Below are 19,474 nucleotides of genomic sequence, written 5' to 3'. Positions count from 1 at the left end.
CTGTCTCGGGTGAATCCATTCACCACCCCCCCCACACCTCTGGCTTGTATCCCATTTCTTGTATGCATAAATAAATAAATCTTTAAAAAAATTTAATGTGACATGAATTGCAGTTTGGAAAATATTGTAGGTGGCACCAAGATCAATCTTTCTCTTTCAATGCTCCCTTGAACTGGAGCCTTGTTCCTGGACCCAGCAAACACCAGTATGGTTTAGTAGTTATTAATATCTTACTTTCATAAGTCATTCATTCTGGTAAAAGAAGGCCCAGGCTGTGATAATATTTTCACCTTGGACTGCAAATGGGAAAATGAGATAATATATAATTAGTACAAAGTATCTTTGTTCAAAATTTCTATTTAGCAGTCTACTTCCTATTGTACTTTCAAATTGGTTAATACATAAAATGGTTTGTTTTATTCAAACATATAGATGAGCTGGGGGGGATTCCAATAAAATAATGAGGAAGCAAAAATGAGAACTCAAACCTAATTCAGAAATTTTGCATTTGTGAAGTGGGGCTGAACATCCTTACACTATTATTAGGAGGATAAATAACAGTGACTATATACATAAATTAGCTGCATAGGACACATAGTGGATAGTTGTTTGCAAAGATAGTCAAAGCAATCCCCCCATTCCTGTATCTTGTCCCCATTGTAACATAATTTGCCACTTCTTCCATGGAGAGATGAAGTCTATTCTTTCCTATCCATCCATCCTATCCACTTTCATTTGTGTCTGGACTGACCTTTGAACTTACTTTGACTAACAAAACATAGTTGAAGTGATGTTGTGGTGCTTCTATGCTTAAGTTTCAAGAGGTCTTGTAGCTTTTGTTCTCATTCTCTTAAAATCCCTTGACTTCCATGCAAAGAAGGCTTCTTGAGAATGAAAGATCAGGTTGAGAGGTAACCAACACCAATCACCAGACATGAGAGATAGGCCACATTAGCCCACCCAGCTCAGTTACTATAGGTTAAATTTTGTACTCCCCCTCCTGGAGGTGGAGGTCTTTCAGAAGATGGTTAGGTCATACAGGTAGAATCTTCCTGAATGGGAATTGTTTCCTTACAAAAGGTCTCCAAATAGACCCTTTGCTTCTTTCACTTTGTGAGGTCACACTGGGCAGACTGTTCTTTCATGAATCAAGAAGCAGACTCTTACCAGACACCCTATCAGCAAGAGTCTTGATCTTGGATTTCCAGCTTGCAGATCACCCAGCTGAACACAGCACAGACTGTTGATCCACAGAATCATATACAAATAAAATAGATGTTATTTTAAACTTTTCTGATTTAGAGTAGTTTATTACACAGGGGTAGATAAATAATAAATCGGAAGATTATAAATGTTCAATAAATGGGTCTAAATCCTTTCTTCTTGCGGAATAGATATGTTTAATTTTGAAGTATAGTTTCAAAGGTAATTTTTTAAAGTACTGAGATTTATTTCTTAGAATTAGGTGGACAACATTTGGTAAGTTATTTGGCTCATTATTGTTAACTCTGTGTTTACCTCAATTCCAGATCACTGTATATACATACATAAACCAAAACTATTTAAGGCAAAATTGACTTTGTTTAAAGTTGTCAATCAGAAGAAATCTCAAATCTTGATTAGTGGGGATCCCTTATATTGGAATACAATTTGGGTCAATGGGGTACAAATATCATAGCTAGTATTCCCTAGATCAACACTGCACAGTAGAAAGACCCTGGAGACATGGTATTTTGAAATTTCACCATCTAAGAGAATAATGAGGAAGATAATTTCTTTCATTTAGCCTTGTTGGGAATTATGACTCTAATATGTTATTATGGGCCACATTAAATTTTGCAAGTGCAGATTGTGGAGGATAATATTAGCGATAGCTAACACTAAATATTTCACATCAAGTATGTTGTAAACATTTGGAACATTTTTAAAGCATTTTATCATTCATTTTCAATTTCCTTATCTGTACCAAAGGGAATAATAGTAGGTATGGGGAGGAAACTGAGTCACAGTGACTTGGTTGTATTTCCTAGAATTAGAAATTAAGATGGGAACACTTACATCATGGATTTATTGCAGGAGCCCTCTCAGGAGAAAAGTGTGGTAGCATTCAGGAAACAAGAAGAGTAAAAACTTAAGCAAGAATGTCCTCTTGGTTGAAGTTTTGCTTCAACCTAATCCTATGGGGAGTTCTGGAGTGTTAATTGCACCAAAAGTTTGGTGACACATTGAGGAAAAGAGTCCAGTATTTTTAAATCACTATAAGAGGAGTTTTTAGGACAGAATTGTCCTAGAAAGGATTACTGGGGTACCTAACATCTTTGTGGGAGGGAGGCTCTTGTTGCCAAAGGGCAATTATCAAAAGAGAGGTGCAAATGTGGAATAGTAACAAGAAGTACAATAGCTGAGTGATGGGGGCACCAATAGAGTAAAGGGATCTCACTGGGGCATCAACAGTCTTTGCTTTGCACTAATAAAATATACTTGCTTTTTACATTAAGCTCACTCTGTCCAACTGCTGTTTCTCCAGGATTCAATATTGGTTACAATTTCTGGAAAATTTCTACAAGAAGAGGGCTAATAGGGCAAACTACAGCCCCTATTGCTGCAGTTGATCTTGACGTCATGACTAAAATGCCTTGTCTTTTGCTTTTACCTTTTATTCTATTTTCCTTCACCAAGTGCTAGCACTTCTCCAGTTATAGGTGAATTACCTGCTGGATTGATCAAGACTCTCAGTTCTGGAGAATCTGAGCTCCTAATTATTATGCCTTGATCATACTAAATGTCTTGAGTTTACCCATTTAGAATTGATACTGGGCATGGTAATACTAAGAGATGTCCTGAGTATCAACAATATTCATCTGAGTATCAACAATAATTCTATCTGCTCCTTACCCCGCAATTAGCAGTAGTCCTATATCCTCACAATGATTAGGGTTAATTATTCCTGCTAGTATATTAACATTCTTTTGTTTCCCAGTCTACTGGCTAAGGAACACAAAGTGACCAGGAATCAACCATAACTTTTTCGGTGGGACCCTGATGGAGGTGAGTAGCATTGAGTGTCAGGATCTTCAGAACTCTAGAGTCTAAGGATTCAGGTATAGGAAGCACAGTTTCCTTAGATATATTTCTGGAGTGAACATAAGCAAAGCAACTTGTACTTCTATCTTTTGAAGACACAGAATGAAATTAAGGCTAATGCTTTAATGAGTATATCATATTCTGAAAAAGTATATCATATACTTTTTTCTCACAAGGTGTTATAGTCCTTAATTGTATCCTCAAGAAGCTACTTCACAACTTTATCTGGGGAGCAGCTTTGTATGGTGAGAGATATGTTGAACAAGTGGATTTTATCAGCATGGACTCACTAGTATTCCTCCTTTGCCGTAAATGGTGTCTCTTGCTTGAGGCAATGTTATAAGGGATCTCATTTCATAATTCGAATACTTGCCAGTATTGGTCAGAATGAAACTTTGTGCTTTTACAGGGAGAAAATGACATGAGGTAACCAATTCCACTCAATACACTGGTTGGTGTCCTCCACTGGGGGGACCAATCTTGGTACTGGGTTGGGAAAAGCATTTATCTCTGTTGCTGACATATTGGATAACCCTCAGTGAAAATATTAGGTCAGCTTTGGTTCAGAGGGAACTTGTGTTGTTGGGATAGTGAATGAATAACCTCAGTCCTTGTCATCATGGACTCCTCCATTCATGCATGCATTAGTATTGGGTGGTCAACTAGAGAAGTTGGTTGACATCCGTGTGGCAGAGTTAACATCTTCCCTTCTGTTATTAGCACCTCTGCCATAGGTGCTTTCTGGAACATATGCTTTCTCTTGCATACAATTCATCTATTTTGGGGCATTTAGGTTGTTTCTATCTCTTATCTATTATTGTAAATAGTGCTGCAGTAATCATAGGAGTGCTGGTTTTATTTTGAATTAGTATTTTTGTGTTCTTTTAGTAGGTTCCTAGGAGTGGAATCACTGGATCGTATGGTAGATCCACTTTTAGTGTTCTAAGGAAACTCCACACAGTTTTCCATAGTGGCTGGACCAGTTTGCATTCCCACCAGCAGTGAAAGAGGGTCCCTTTTCCCCCACATGTTTTCCAGCATTTGTTGTTTACAGTTTTTTTAATATGGGTCATTCTCACTAGTGTGAGGTGGTATCTCATTGTGGTTTTGATTTGCATTTCCCTGATAGTAATGATGTTTAACATTTTTTCATATACCTGTTGGCCAATGAAGAGAAATTCTGTACCTTTGTCTCAGTCAATAGGTGTGAGTCTTGGAATGCTATGGTCTTGGGTTAAGTGTCTCTCTGCTGCTGAGGGACACCCTGAAGGAGCAGATAGCTGAAAGTTGTCTGTTGGCAATTTTTTCTTGCAAAGACCCATCTCTACCTCAGCCAGCCTACCCTTCTGATATAGAGGATGGGTCTGATAGATCAGTTCAACATTGGCAGTTACAGCTGTATGATCAGATATGCAGATTCCTTCAGAGCTAAGGAACATGCCAGAGTTGGTTGTAAATGTTGCCTAATTCTCTACACAATATGGAATGAATTACTCTAGAAGACTAAGGGTCTGTGCTATTATTCCTCTATTGAGTCTTGCCAGAAATTCTACCTGGTGCTTTCGCTACCAAAAATACCTCTATTGTCATGGAATTTGCTTGGTTATATGGCCCAATTGAGGGACTTCTTATGCCATAACATAAATCTTCTGTAAAGAACTTTTTAGTTTTTTGCTCTGGTACCAACTCAAATATAGTAGTGTTCCTCACCAACCCAATAAATTAGTTGGTTCTATTTTTCCAAATGCAGTACATGCAGCATTAAACCCCAAATTGACCTAATAAGTGTTGGGCTTCTTTCTTACTGGTAAGATGTGTTAAGTGAATAACTTGCTCGAATAGTTGAATATCACTCCTAACTCAATAAACATTTTGATGAGTTAAGCTCTTGAATCTTTGCAAGGTTTATTTGCTTTTCTATAGAGCACATGAGTGTTACTATTATTCCAGAATACTTGCCTCTTCCTGCTAATTAGGTCAGATTTATGCAATGTCATTAATATAGTGAATTAATGTGATACTCTGTAGAATGTCCAGATGGTAACATTATAACAGGGAGCAGGAGGATAGCCTTGGGTCAGACTATGCATTCATCTTATTATTTGTCTCATGCGAATGCAAATCATGAGACAGACTTGGTCAGAACTCCATTTACAACCTGATCTCCATGATGACACTTTGCATCACCAGATAGCAGTGTCAACTCAGACCCTGCATACATAAGATCCCCAAAGATCTGGACATTCTCTTTTTCCTATGTTTTGTTAACTGAGTGAATGACTACAGTCCCTTGGTCAGTTTCTTATTCAATGATCATGATCTGGGTATATGCATTGGCTCAGGTATCTAGATCTGGGTATATACATTGGCATCTCTTCATGATCTCTTTTGGTTACCTAAGTGAAGGATTATTCTTATTGGCTGTCCATTTTCCTGTCCCCCAGGTCCTATGTTTTAGTTGCCATCTCCATTGATCCCTATAAGCCAGGTCATTTTGTCTTTGCTGTCTTTTAAATTTTATTTATTTCTTTAAAATAAGTTTTTATTGGGCCTCCCCTGGTGGCGCAGCGGTTGAGCGCTGGGCTGCGAAGCTGCCCGCAGCATCTGTAGCACTGGTTCGATCCCCGGCCGCTGGCAAGGGTCCCACATGGTGCGCAGACCTCTCCTGCCCACCCGCTGCTCCCCTCAGCAGTGTATTTCGTCAGTCTGCCTCTTCTGTTCCCTGCTCTGGCTCTGGTGAATTCTCTCACCCTCTGGCGCTTCTGACTGTACCCAGTGCTTGTATAAATAAATGAATAAATCTTTAAAACAAATTTTTTTAAATTTGTTTTTGTGTAAAAGAACTGGGGTATAGGCCAGAGGTGCGGGGGGTGAGAGAATTCACCAGAGACAGAGTGGGGAGCAGAACAGGCAGATTGACTGAAATACACTGTGGAGGGGAGCGGGGCGAGACAGAAGAGCGTCTGCTGTGACATAAGTAAATTAGCTCCCTGGCTAGGACCAATCTCAGGCTGTGGCAGTGACAGTGCTGAAATTTAAGTCTGAGGCCACCACGGAGGCCCACTGCCTTGTTTAGTAATTATGCCTTTCTTGTGCCTGAGGGTTAAGTGCCACACTTGGCTTTTGCTCTCATGGAATCCTGTCATTCCCACTGCAATAATGAGTGTGGTTCTTTAGCAACAACTTTTATTATCAGCTCTAACTTTTAGAAGATGATCAGCCCCCTGTAAGTTTCCTGCTTATAAGTATCCAATTTAAATATTTGCTTTCTGAAGATACTTCCTGAGACATTAGCTTAAGGCAAATTAAATATAATTCTTTACTGAAGAGCTTTAAAATAATCTTTTATGTGAGAGTAGAATGTGATTTTCCATAAATGTAATAAAAAATTTGAGTAGAAATTCTATTTGTCTACTTTATCAGGTAATTCTTTTTTTTTTTTTTAAAAGATTTATTTATTTATGCATACAAGAACTGGGGCACAGGCGAGAGGTGTGGGAGGTGAGAGGATTCACCAGAGACACAGTGGGGAACAAAACAGGCAGATTGACTGAAATACACTGCTGAGGGGAACAGTGGGCGAGCAGGAGAGGTCCGCTGCACCATGTGGGTATCTCCCTGGCTGGGGATCGAACTTGCTGTAGTGGCTGAGAACAGTTGTGTCTCAACCCCTTGTACCACCAGGGAGGCCTATCAGGTGATTCTTACCTAACCCCCCAAACAGCATTCATTTGTGCTCTCAGTGTTGCAAATATCATAGGTAAAAAGTATCTCAAAATTATTTTAATTTTAAATTTCTAATTATGAAATGAAGATTTTTAAAAAGTCTGTAACATTGGTATTCCATTTTCTATAAACTGTTCATCATTTGTTCATTTTTAAAAAAGGTGTCTCTTAGTGACTTTTAGAAACTCTGTATAGTGAGAATTAGTTCTTTTCCCAATATGGTAGAAAATATCTTTTTTGATTGTCATTTGATTTTAGAATTGTTTAAGGGTTTTAAAACTTCTTCTCTTTCTTGTCTCTCTCTTTACAGCCTTCCTTTTACTCATCTTCCTTTCTTTTTGCTTACCATCTTTTCTACCTATAGCCTTCTAACAATAATAGCCTGATTTTTCAGTAGTGTTCCTGCCAATTTTTTTTTTTTTAGATTTATTTATTTATACAAGAACTGGGGTACAGGCCAGAGGCGTGGGATGGTGAGAGGATTCACCAGAGACAGAGTGGGGAACAGAACAGGCAGACTGACGAAATACACTGCTGAGGGGAGCAGCAGGCGAGACAGGAGAGGTCTGCTGCGCCATGTGGGATTCTCGCTGGCTGGCCGGGATTGAACCTGTGCTGTAGAAGCTGTGGACAGCTCTACAGTGTGCTGCTCAACTGCCTGCACCACTGCTCAACTGCCTGCGCCACTGCTCAACCCCCTGCGCCACGGCACCCCTGTCAATTTTTTAAAAGATTTTATTTATTTATGCATACAAGAACTGAGGTACAGGCCAGAGGTGTGAGGAGTGAGAGGATTCACCAGAGACAAAGTGAGAGGATTCACCAGAGACAGAACAGGCAGACTGACTGAAGTACACTGCCGAGGGGAGCAGCGGGCGAGGCAGGAGAGGTCTGCTGTGCCATGTGGGCCAGCTCCTTGGCCGGGGATCCAACCCATGCTGCAGTGGCTGCTGATAGCTTCATAGCGTTGAGACCCAACCCCTTGTACCACCAGAGAGGCCCTAATACTTCTATGTTTTAAAAAAAAAAGAAATGATGAAGACCTTAGTACTGTGCTGTGAGGAGTTTATACTTATACCAGAGAACATGAGGTCACCAAAACATTTAGTAACAGTGATCTGTTTTATGTTTGTTCTATAATTCCCTCTTGTCTTACAGAATGTTCTATTGGTAGTAATTTCTTCAGGATATTTTACGTGTGTACAGGAATCTGCATGGGGAATCTTCAACTCCTTAGTTAGCATGAAATGCCTTTTTTCTTCGTTGCTTTTGGAAACTGATTTTACAGGTGTATTTCTATCAATCTGAGTTTTTAAATTTTAAGTAAGTAATTATTAAGAGACTTGTAATTTCTTCTCGGTACTCTCCCAACCAAAGAAAATTTCAGTAGTCTGAGCTATGTTGCCCTTTTTTTTTTTTTTTTTGATATCTGGTCTTATTTGTTTCTTTTAGAAAATTTCATTTTTAAAAAGATTTATTTATTTATGCATACAAGAACTGGGGTACAGATGAGAGGTGTGCCCCCCCACCAGAGAGAGAGTGGGGAATAGAACAGGCAGATTGACTGAAATACACTGCTGAGGGGAGCAGAGGGCAAGACAGGAGAGGTCTGCTGCACCATGTGGGTAGCTCCCTGGCTAGGGATTGAACTCATGCTGCAGTGGCTGTGAATAGCTTCTTAGGTTGTGTCTTAACCCCTTCTGCCACCAGGGAGGCCCCTAGAAAATTTCGTTTTTGACTGGACTCAAACTTTGAGGTGTTATCTCTCAGAGAAGATAGGCTCAAATGGTGTAAAATATATATAAAATAAAAAGGAGCATACTGAAAAAGAGAGAGAGAGAGTCTCAATCTCTGGGCAGTCTGTTCCTGGCATTTTCTTTGACCTCTTTCCTTCTCTTGACTGAAAGTGTAACATAATCTGCAGCTTCTTCCTTCTTTTTTTAGTACAATGTTTCTTCAGATTTGTGTTTGTGTTGCAGAATGAATGGGGTAATAAGAGTGAATCTTGGGTGCTTTGGTCCTGAGCTTCTTAGCTTCTTTGTTTAGATGCTTGCTCACAGCATATCTGTGGGCATTGTTAGAGAAATTCAAGTTTTTGGATTTTGTTAGCTCTTCACTCCAAGGGTCTAGCGACAGTAATATCAGTGAAGCCAGGAATATCTTTCTTTTCTTCTTTTTTTTTTTTTTTTTTTTGCAGTGACCCAATGAGAACACTCAGATTGGCATTCACAATGCAACCCTGTGCAGATTTGGATTTTCTTCCACCAGTCTTTGGTCTATAACAGGAGTGAGTGCTCCTTACTCAGCAGCAGGAGTACCCGACTGTGGGTCGAGACACCCTTTTCATGGGAAAACCTTGTTTGCAGTTTCCACCACTGATCCAGACCACAAACTCTTTCCATTCATCATCCAGAGCATCAGCAGCAACTTCTATGGCCATAGGCTTTTCATAAAAGGTATGAAGTTTGTGTTTGTCATCCACTTTAATGGATTTCTGGCAGCCTGTGGCTGGGAAAGAGATGTTCAGCTTCATCTTGAAGCAGCTGACTGCCTCTTCAGGTACCACAAAAAAGAGTCATATTGCAATATTTTATGGAATAAGTCAGCATCCCGCATTAGGGAATCATAGATGTTAATGATAATGATATCTTTGTGAAGGAAGGAATAGACCTTATGTGAGTAGTAGATATTAAGGAAAAGTAGTCTACTTTTTGTCTTATATTTTTTTAATCTAGAAATTATTAGGTAATGATTTAATAATAAACATAACAAAAAATAACAACAGTTAATACTAATGAACAGAAAAAATACCCCTGTACTGCTTTGCAAAATGGCTCAGTAATTTCCGTCTTAATAATATTAGGACTTACCTTCATTTATGTAATTCTTTTTATGTTGAAATTGCTTATCCAAAATTAAGTAATTAATCCTAATACCCAACCCTGCAAGGAAGATAAGAATTATCTTCATTTTACAGATTAAGTTAAATGTACTGTATTCTAAATGATTAATGCTTCAAAATCTCCAATGCCAAATGGTCTATGTTCCCCTGCAAGCATGTGGAAATCCAAATTTACATAGTAATTATGTGTTCAATTGTGCTGAGGAAGCAAGTGGCAGGCCCAGATAATCTTCCAAAAAAAAAAAAACAAAAAAACAAAAAAACTAGTAATGTACAAAATGGAGAAAAGCAGGTTTTTTAAAATCTATGTTGAAGGATGATATTATTATTATAGATAGTAATTCCCTCCTCAAAAGTCCTCCAAAGCTAAAAACAAAATCACAAAAACCTTGGCAAATGCTGTTTATGCACAGAATAAATCCAGTGGATGGTGTGATTCACATCTTGACAAAAGAAAAAGAAGCCATGTTCTATTTGGGGATAACAGCAATGCACAGCTATTGCTTTAACATCTAGCATATAAATACTACCATTGGGCTGCATCTGTTTGCTTTCACTACGTCTTCTGTGTAAAGAAAAATTGTGTGAGATTTGTGTTAAAATAGAAATTATTAAATGTTATTAAGAAGTAATTTCTTAGCCTTTCATCGTGGAAGGACTTTTTTAAAAAGATTTATTTATTTATACAAGAACTGGGGTATAGTCAGAGGCATGGGAGGGTGAGAGAATTCACCAGAGACAGAGCGGGGAGCAGAACAGGCAGATGGACCAAAGACACTACTGAGGGGAGCAGTGGGCGAGACAGGAGAGGTCTGCAGCGCCATATGGGACTCTCCCTGGCTGGCTGGGAATCAAACCTGTGCTGCAGAGGCTGGGGACAGCTTCATAGCCCGGCACTCAACCCACTGCGCCACCGGGAAGGCCCAGGACTCTTGATAAATATGCCATTAATATTTTTGAAAAAGCGTAGCACGTTCACCATAGATCTGAGGCATACATCAGGGGAGAGAATGGGGTGGGGCGGTCAAAGCAGGGGAGTGAAGAGCACAAGGGATCACGGTGATGGATTATGGGAACTATGGTGGTGGGGGAACTCCAGGGACTACACGTGTGGGGAGAAACCAATTGCTATACAAAAATGAACAATGGTGTAAAAAATAAATTAAAAAAAGCATAGCACTTTCTCCTCTTTTCATGACAGAGAAACAAGTCATCACTGTTAGTGTGACAATGAGGAAAATCTAGATAGCTACCTATTTTATCTATCATTCATCTCTCTATCTCAATACTGTGTTCTACTATGTTTGGAAGAAAGACAATCCCTATGCAAAATAAGAAAGGAGGGTGCCTGTTGATGGTATTTTAGTTCAGTGAGAACAGTTCCTTCAACACTCCCTGATTTGTGCGGAAGTGCCAGAAATATCACTATTTAGAGAGTCAGGGGCTTCTATTTCTGATGATAGGGTATGCACATATTTAGATTAACCCTTCTGGTAAGAAACATCTACTAAATAGATGAAAAAATAATAATGCTGAGATGATATTAAGGAAATCTGAGGTTATTAGACAAATGACAAGAAGGCGTAAATCAAAGGGCAAGGAACAGTCGGAGTCACTTGAATGAGCTATAAAAGGGAAATGGGAGGTGAATCTTTGGACTTGTGCGAGGGGGGATGTTTGGGTCCTGAACCTAGATCATCCCCCTCCTTAGTAGGTGAATCAAAAACATCCTTGATTCCTGGGGGCTGATATCCATTCTTCCCTGTCTCTACTTTAACACAGGGTGGAGCAGGATAAAACCTGTCACTTGAGAAGCCCCTTTAACCCACCCTCACGTGGATTTTTTTTGTTTTGTTTATTTGTATGCCCAGATATTTACTATTATGGACTGAAAAGTTTTGGTCTGAAGACTAAAGTGCTCTCAGGATTTGTGTGTTCCTAGGCAATACCAAGGGCAAATTTCTCTGTAGGAATGCATTATAAATGCAGGCCTCAATGCCTCAGGCCTCAGACCCATGAATGGGAGCCAGTAAAAATATCAAACAACAGAATCAGACCAGCAAAGACTGTGGATATTGGAATTTATCAAGTACCAAACACAGGTGAATGTTTGTAATGAATATTTAATCATTTTAAAGGGGATGTAGGATTCTATCACAAGTACCCTAAAGGACAATAGACCACCAAATATAACTAATTTGATCTCTAAAAAGGAAAAAAGGACTTCTGGAATGGAGATAATTTGTGAGAACCCTAAAGGACTGCTTACAAAGCAGAATTGACATGACAAAGAAGGAAATAATGAGCTGTAACATGGCCTAAAGGATGGTGGTATAGAGCTGGAAAATATCAAAGATAGGTACATGGCATATGTGATAGAGTAAGGAGACATAATGTCAGTATATATTGTTGAAGTTCTAGAGGGAGATTAAAGAAAATGAGGAAAAGACTATATTTGGAAACAATAAAAGCAGAATATTATTATACAACTAGAATTCTAGAAATCCAGTGAATCCCTAAAAGAACCTATGTAAAGAAATCCATGGTGAGACATATTTTAGTGAAACTGCAGAATCCCAAAGACAAGAAAATATCTTAATAACAGTGTGATAATTACATTTAATTTCTACATATCAACAGTAAAAACCAAAAGATATTATGATAAAACTTGGAAAGGGCTGAGGTCAAATTGTTAAAGTAGAAATCTAGTCATATAAACAATTGCATAACAGATTCCCATTAGAAAATATTCTAGATTTACTTCATGAAGAAAGAAACTAATCTCAGAAGAAAGATCTAAGAAGGGAAGGTAAGCAAATTAAATGGCAAACACGTGGGTAAATCTGAAAAACCATCAAGCATGTTAAACATCATTTTATTTGTGGCATAAGGAAGATAAAGGTCAGTTAAAATACTGGAAAGCAGTAGCTTTCAAGATGAAAATGTGTGCCCTGAATTAAAATATTCAAACTCCTCATAATGACTGAGAAGTGGTGGAAAAATTATAGAATCTGATATTAATAAAAATATGCATTTTATGTTTTAGGATGATCACTCAAATAACAAGCAGGAGTACAAATTTCCAGCATATTCAGGGAAGAAACATGAAATAAAAGATTTATTTATGTGAATTAGTTCAACTCTTAAACTGTCAGTAAGCGCTAGAGAACATTGGACAATATATTTTTCACATTTTAGGGTGAAATATTTTAAATGTCTCTTTTTTCATCTTTTCTCTCTCCTTTTCTTTCTGTTTCCTTCATCATCCCTCTGGCACTGGATGTGTAATAGGAATTAGGTAGGTGCTGTGGATTCAGAGCTAAGTAAGAAAGTCCCTGTTGTAAGCAGTTCAAAGAACACTTACCATGTAGCAGCTCCAAAGGAAGGAAATTTCTGATGAGATGAAGAAGGGATAATTTTGACCCATGGGAATATGTATAGAGCTTCAAAGAGGGTAACTATGGGCAACCAGACAAGATTAGCAGAGCACCAGGCCCTGAACTACCAACACAGTTTTGAGTTGCAGCGAAATAGAAAGTTTTCATTCAGTTTGAAACTACATTTGATTATTTAATACAGTTCGAATATTTTCCTTGAAATAAGTGATTGAGTTGAAAAAAAAACCAGCTGCCACCTTCCTGCAGATATTTCTTGCTCTCCCTAGGTTAATAGAATATTTATTAAACACTTAGTACTTCACATTCACTCAACTACTTCTTTTCAAATGTCCTATGAAATATGTCTGCTTTAAAGAGGAGGAAATCCAGGCTCAACTGGGCAAAGTGACTTGCACAAGAGCTGTTTGATTCCAGAACATAGGTGGTAAGGGAATAGATAGGGACCTATGCTTGCTTTAATAACTTTGGGATATACAGGATGTAGGGTAAAGAAAATGTCAGGCTTTTCTGCCCTTCCGCCATCAGGATAGATGATGGATCCTTGTCCTGAATGCATGCCTGATGGCGGGCAACTGGAATATGGTGTGGGCATAGGTGGATGGGATTCAGCTGAGCTAAGACTGTGCTTTTTAAGGGCGGCGTCACGGGGACGCCAGCAGCAGCAGTAGAAGCCGAAGCCGAAGCCGAAAGAGAAGCTGAGAAGCAGCAGAACGAATGCTAGAGAGCCCAGATAGAGTGAAGACTTGCTGGGGGCTGGGAGGCTGGCAGGCCTGCCAGCCTCCCAGCCAGCACCCCTGCCTGCCATATGCCTGGTGAACCCCAATAAAAGACCTGCAAAAACCCACTAAGGACTCTGACTCCTCCTTTACCCGGTCTGCTGGATCCTAGAAAACCTGCACTGTGGCCAGTCCTGCCTTTACACAGGATTAACAAATGTTCATCATCTGATTTTCCTGATGTGTTCTCGGATACTTTATGTGCTCCTAAAAGGGAACTGTGGCACATAACTTTTCTTAGACTTGTGGGACTATTATGTTTAACCAACACAACTCGAGAGACACAATCCAAATTCAAATTTATTTTTGTCACTCTCTGAGACTTGATAGAAGAGTTATTCTGGTGAAAATTTGGCATGGCTAGATTTTCTGTTCACTCAGTTAAAAAATCTTTGATTTACTTTAAGTTGGTGTAGGGGCAGGAACAGGACACTGTGCAGGTTTTCTGTGATCCAGCAGACCGGTTAAAGGAGGAGTCAGAGTCTTCAGTGGTTTATAGGTTTTAATTGGGGTTTACAAGGCATATGGCAGGCAGGGGTGCTGGGGGGCCGGGAGGCTGGCAGTCCTCCCAGCCCCCAGTAAATCCTCACTCTATCTGGGCTCTCTGGCGTTCTCTCTGCTTCTCTGCTCTTCTGTTCAATCTGCTGCTTCTCGGCTTCTTCATCGGCTTCTACTGGTGTCCCTGTGATGCCGCCCTTAAAAAAGCAGTCTTAGCCCAGGTGAATCCCATCTACCTATGCCCACACCCTACTCCAGGTGCCCGCCATCAGGACCGCGAGGATCCATCATCTATCCTGATGGTGGGAGGGCAGAAAAGCCTGACATTTTTCCTTACCCTACAGTTGGAAACAGCATCTTAGGTCAGAAATTAAAATTCCTTCCCTCTCCCAGATGGGACTGGGTACAGGGTAGCATCTCTCTCTCTAGCTAAATCTTTCCTGAGTACCTCAGCAGGAGCAGGAGGCAGGAGGCAGGAGGGAGGGAAGAAAAGGGAGGGCAGAAAGCTCTTAATTTACCACACCATAGTGTGGCTTTATGCTTTCTGGTTTTGGCAGATGTCTGAAGTTGGAGCTTTCTCTCCTGGGTGCTTTGGAAGCTTTCTTGCATGTTCTTTTTCTGACACAGACAGTGATGCTCTATTTTTCTTGCTGCAGCTTCCCTTCCAGCCTTGTTTTTTTGGTCATTTACTCCATACTGTTGAGCCCTATCCCTGTTCCAGTTGGTTCACTGGAAAAGTTTTTTTTTTTTTTTCAGTTGCCAAGTTTAGATGGCTGCAGGTCACTTTTTTTAGGGGCCTTACCTCTAGACTACTTCTAGGCCATGGAATATACCTCAACTTTGAAAAATATTTGCATATCCTTAGCCTGACAAGCTTGTGTTCTTCTCTTTCCTTTTCTCTTACTTCCCTTTTCCTTTCCAAAGGAGTCAACTGTGATTTCTTGATTACTGGCTTTGTCTTGTGAAAGTCAGCCTGTGATTCGATTCAGGTGCCCCACTGTAGTGGTCACGAACATAGCATGCTCTCTATTGCTAGTAAAATCCCGCCCATTGACTTGAAATGAGGGGCGGTGTAGGGTAAGGTAAAAAACTCTCAGGGTTTTCTGCCCTCCTGCCATTAGGATAAATGAAGGAACCCTGTGGTCCTGAATGCATGCCTGATGGCGGGCACCTGGAGTGTGGTGTGGGCATAGGTAGATGGGATTCACCTGGGCTGAGACTGGGCTTGTAAGGGCGGTGTTATGGGGACGCCAGCAGAATGAAAGAGAGTGACAGAGAGTGGAAGAGCAGAGTGAAAGGAGCAGAGAAGTAAAGGCTACGAGAGAATGCCGGAGAGCCCAGAAAGAGTGAAGACTTGCTGGGGGCTGGAAGGTCTGGCACCCCTGCCTGCTGTGTACCTGCTATATCCCAATAAAAGCCTGCAAAAGCCATGGAGGGCTCCAGGACTCCTCCTTCACTCATCTGCTGGATCATGGAGATCCTGCTTTGTGCCCTTCCTGCCACTACAGGCGGGCACCTCTCTAACCCTTTGCAGCTCTCTTTGGTCATGGTGGGGAGTGGACAGACAGTACTTTAAGAGTCTCTGTAAGGGACCATCCACATTAGTTACCTATTACTGCATAACAAATTATTTCCCTAATTAACAGTTTAATAAAACAACAAACATTTATTATTGCACAATTTTGGAGGGTCTGAAAGACTGACGCATCTAAGGTGGTTATAATTTAGTGGCTCCTGCATGTGGTAGTCAAGCTTTCCTTGACTACCTGATGTTTTTACTAGGGTTTGGATATCTGCTTACAAGACAGCTTATTCCTGAGGTTGTTGGCAAGAGTTTCAGTTTCTCTCTGGCTCTTAACCAAAGGCCTCCGTTTCTTCTGTGTGAGAGCTACATAGAGTCTTTGATGACATAGTAGCCGACTTTTCTCAAGGCCCAAAGTAAGTGAAATGAGAGAGACTAAGGCAAAAACAGCAGTGTCTTTTATAACCTTATCTTAAAAAATGGCATACTGTCTCTTCTGCATATTCTACTGGTTACATAGGCCAGGTCTGATTCAATGTGGGAGGCACTACATAAGGCTGTGAATGCCAGGAAGTGGAGATCAGTGGGGGTAATCTTGAATGCTGGTTACCACACCTTCTATTATAAATGTATAATTTATTTCATATACCATTAGGAGAAAAAGTGTTGACAACTGATATGCCATCAAGTGTAAGACATACCTAATTTCAGAAAGGTTAAAATGTGAAAGAAATGAGTATAGGAATTGATGAAATGTAATATATCTTCCTTGTAGGTAGGTATATTTTAAAATCACAAAACTGATTCCTGATTATTTTCATTGAAAGTAGCATCTTGGTTCAGAAATTTGCTTTGGAATTTTCTTTTTCTTTTTTTAAAGATTGATTGATTTATGCGTACTAGAGCTGGGGTGCAGGTCAGAGATGTGGGGGGGGGGTGATGATTCACCAGAGACAGAGTAGGGAACAGAACAGGCAGATTGACCGAAATATACTGCTGAGGGGAGCAGCCGGCGAGTCAGGAGAGGTCTGCTTTCCCATGTGGGTTGCTCTCTGGCTGGCTGGGCATCAAACTCATGCTGCAGAGGCTGCAGATTGCATCATAGTGTGTTGCTTAACCCCTTGCGCCACCAGGGAGACCCCTGCTTTGGAATTTTTTATCTAATGAATTTTGGGCACATCATTTTCCCAAACCCACCTTTTTTTTTTTTTTTTTTTTTTTTTGAAAACACTCTCTTGTTCTAATTTTCTGCTAAATGATTTTTGGGAATGTTGTTCTAGTTTCAAAGCTAGTTATTTCTCTCTGCTTGTTTCTGTGGTTTAAATCTCGTTATTATTAAATATTAACAGTGCCAACATTGAGCAGAATAGCATGCAGATTACAGTAGGACACAGCAGCTTTTTGATCTCATTTATAAAGAGGATAAGTTACAGCAAACATAATGAAAATGTCTACTCAACTGGATGGAAGAGAACATTTTTTGTTTTAAATAACTAATTTGAGAAAGCAGTTCAAATATTTAAATTGCATCTTTGAAAGTCTGATGAACTGCACCATGTTTAATACAACTTATTTATAAATGTTTAAGTAAATTCAGTTTAATAATTGTTTCTGTTTTAAGAGCATCCACCAGTATAATTTAGTAGTAAAACTACATGATTCAAACATATTTTTGCTGGGTATTTATATCTATTTTTCAAAGTTTAGGATGTTTTATAATAATGAATATTGTATAGCAGAAAGCGTGAACTCTAAAGACAGGTAAAACTAGGTTGACAATTGATTATAAAAGTTCTACAAGTGTAACTGAATATGATTATAATCTTTTTCAGTTTTAATTGCCTTTCCTGTAAAATAAGAATTCTGCTACCTACTTTATTAGAAGTTAGTGAAGATTAAATAAAACAGTATATAAAATCCAACCCTATTGCTTGGCACATGGTGGCTTCCAGCAAATGGTAGTTATGAGTACAATCTACCGACAGTGAAGTAGAGTTTAATGTGTTGATCTGGTTTTATGACTGTCTGAGGTTATAAGTACATTTAAAGAGAAAGTGAGAATTTGGTGCTGGCGCAAAGTATGCATTCTGCCTGTACTTGAGAGGCAGACCAATTATTTTGAATATAAGTGTTTTAAATAGGATAATAAAATTATATCAAAATCAAGGAAATGAAAACACATTACATTTAATAATAAGGGAAATTCTAGCATTGCAATTGATAAATATTACACATGCCATACTTTAATATACTATGGTATGCAATAGATATAATGCAAACATAGGTAATAGACATAATTTACTTATTCATTGAAATTAAACAACATGAGGTCAAAATACTGAAAAGGAGAAGAATATATAGACTTTTTGAAACAAACTTTTAATATTTAGGAATTTCAGCACGGCTTAGGTTAGACTGAATTTAGAAAAAAAGAGCTTTATTTGTAAGTGACATAAAATACAGCCTCTAAACATGACTGTGGAAGAAATGAGCTCAAGCAGAATTCTTAACTCATAAAGGTGAATGGTTGGAAGAAAAATCTTAGAAAAAAATCTTCAAAAGACAAAATATATGTTTTCGGTAGTCTAGCGAAGTCTCTCTTTTTTTTTTTAAGATTTATTTACTTATGGGTAGAAGAATTGGGGTATGCCAGAGGTGTGGGGGATGAGAGGATTCATCAGAGACAGAGTGGGTACTAGAGCAAACAGATCTACTGAAATACACTTCTAAGGGGAGCAGCAGGTGAGACAGGAGAGGTCTATTGTGCCATGTGTGTTAACTCCCTGGCCGGGGATCGAACTCAAACCATTGAGATGATAGTCCTGAGACATAACCCCTAGGCCACCAGGGAGGCCCTATATATTTTTTTTGTTTTGATAAAGGAAAAATGATTGAGGTCAAAATAATATATGTAATGTATTTCTCTCTAAATATATATGTATATATATCTCACATTATGTATTTTTTAAACTTTAAAAATGATAAATAACACAGTTGCCAGTGGAGATACATTTCCAGATTTGACACAATGATGGGCATAATTATTTTTGTTTTAAGATTACTGCTATTTTATGTACTGTTAAATCAGCAAGCAATGTTTTGGGAAATTAAACTCTATTAGGAAACAGAGGTCTTTCATTAGTCCTTATTTTGTCGACGTTTCCCCTGCTTAGTGACTTTAAATGTTGATTATATTTTTGGCTTTCACAATCTAGATGCCTTCTAGCCTCTGCCATTCTTCCATCTCCTTGCTAGTTATTGTCATCTTGATGACCCTGAGTGTGGGCTTAGTCTACGACACTGGTGTTTCCTCACATGAGTCTTAGGAGGTTCGTTGAGATCTTTTGTCCTAACTGTGATATTTCTCCCAAATATTTATTTTCCCAAATATTTATTTCTTTATCTGTATATGAAAACTGGACATATTTCTTATGGTCAATGATGCTTGAATCATTGAATTCAGACTTAGTTTTTCCTCTCTCCTTTATCTCCAAATTAGTCACAATTCCTCTTTCCTTTAAGCAGGAATCCAAAGTTCACTACTCAGGCTGGTTTTCTGAAGGTGACA

General features: G+C 39.1%; 1 protein-coding gene and 1 pseudogene across 2 annotated transcripts in view; one reads left to right on the top strand and one right to left on the bottom strand.

Annotated features, from left to right (window-relative positions):
• Positions 1–19,474, top strand: part of MAPK10 (mitogen-activated protein kinase 10) — a 438,482-nt gene that overhangs the window by 9,566 nt on the left and 409,442 nt on the right. Inside the window, exon 2 of one of the 2 annotated variants that reach the window (XM_054688436.1) lies at positions 9,008–9,266. The exons of the other annotated variant lie outside the window; for it this stretch is intronic. The gene's annotated coding sequence lies outside the window, so the exon portion shown is untranslated. The remainder of the gene's footprint in view (positions 1–9,007; positions 9,267–19,474) is intronic. 2 annotated transcript variants of the gene reach the window in all.
• Positions 8,751–9,343, bottom strand: LOC119260349 (40S ribosomal protein S6-like; annotated as a pseudogene).

Source organism: Talpa occidentalis, unplaced genomic scaffold, assembly GCF_014898055.3.
Source record: "Talpa occidentalis isolate TD23 unplaced genomic scaffold, MPIMG_talOcc4v2.1 talOcc4.6, whole genome shotgun sequence".
Taxonomy (NCBI): Eukaryota; Metazoa; Chordata; class Mammalia; order Eulipotyphla; family Talpidae; genus Talpa; species Talpa occidentalis.
This window is presented reverse-complemented; position numbering and strand designations above follow the sequence as displayed.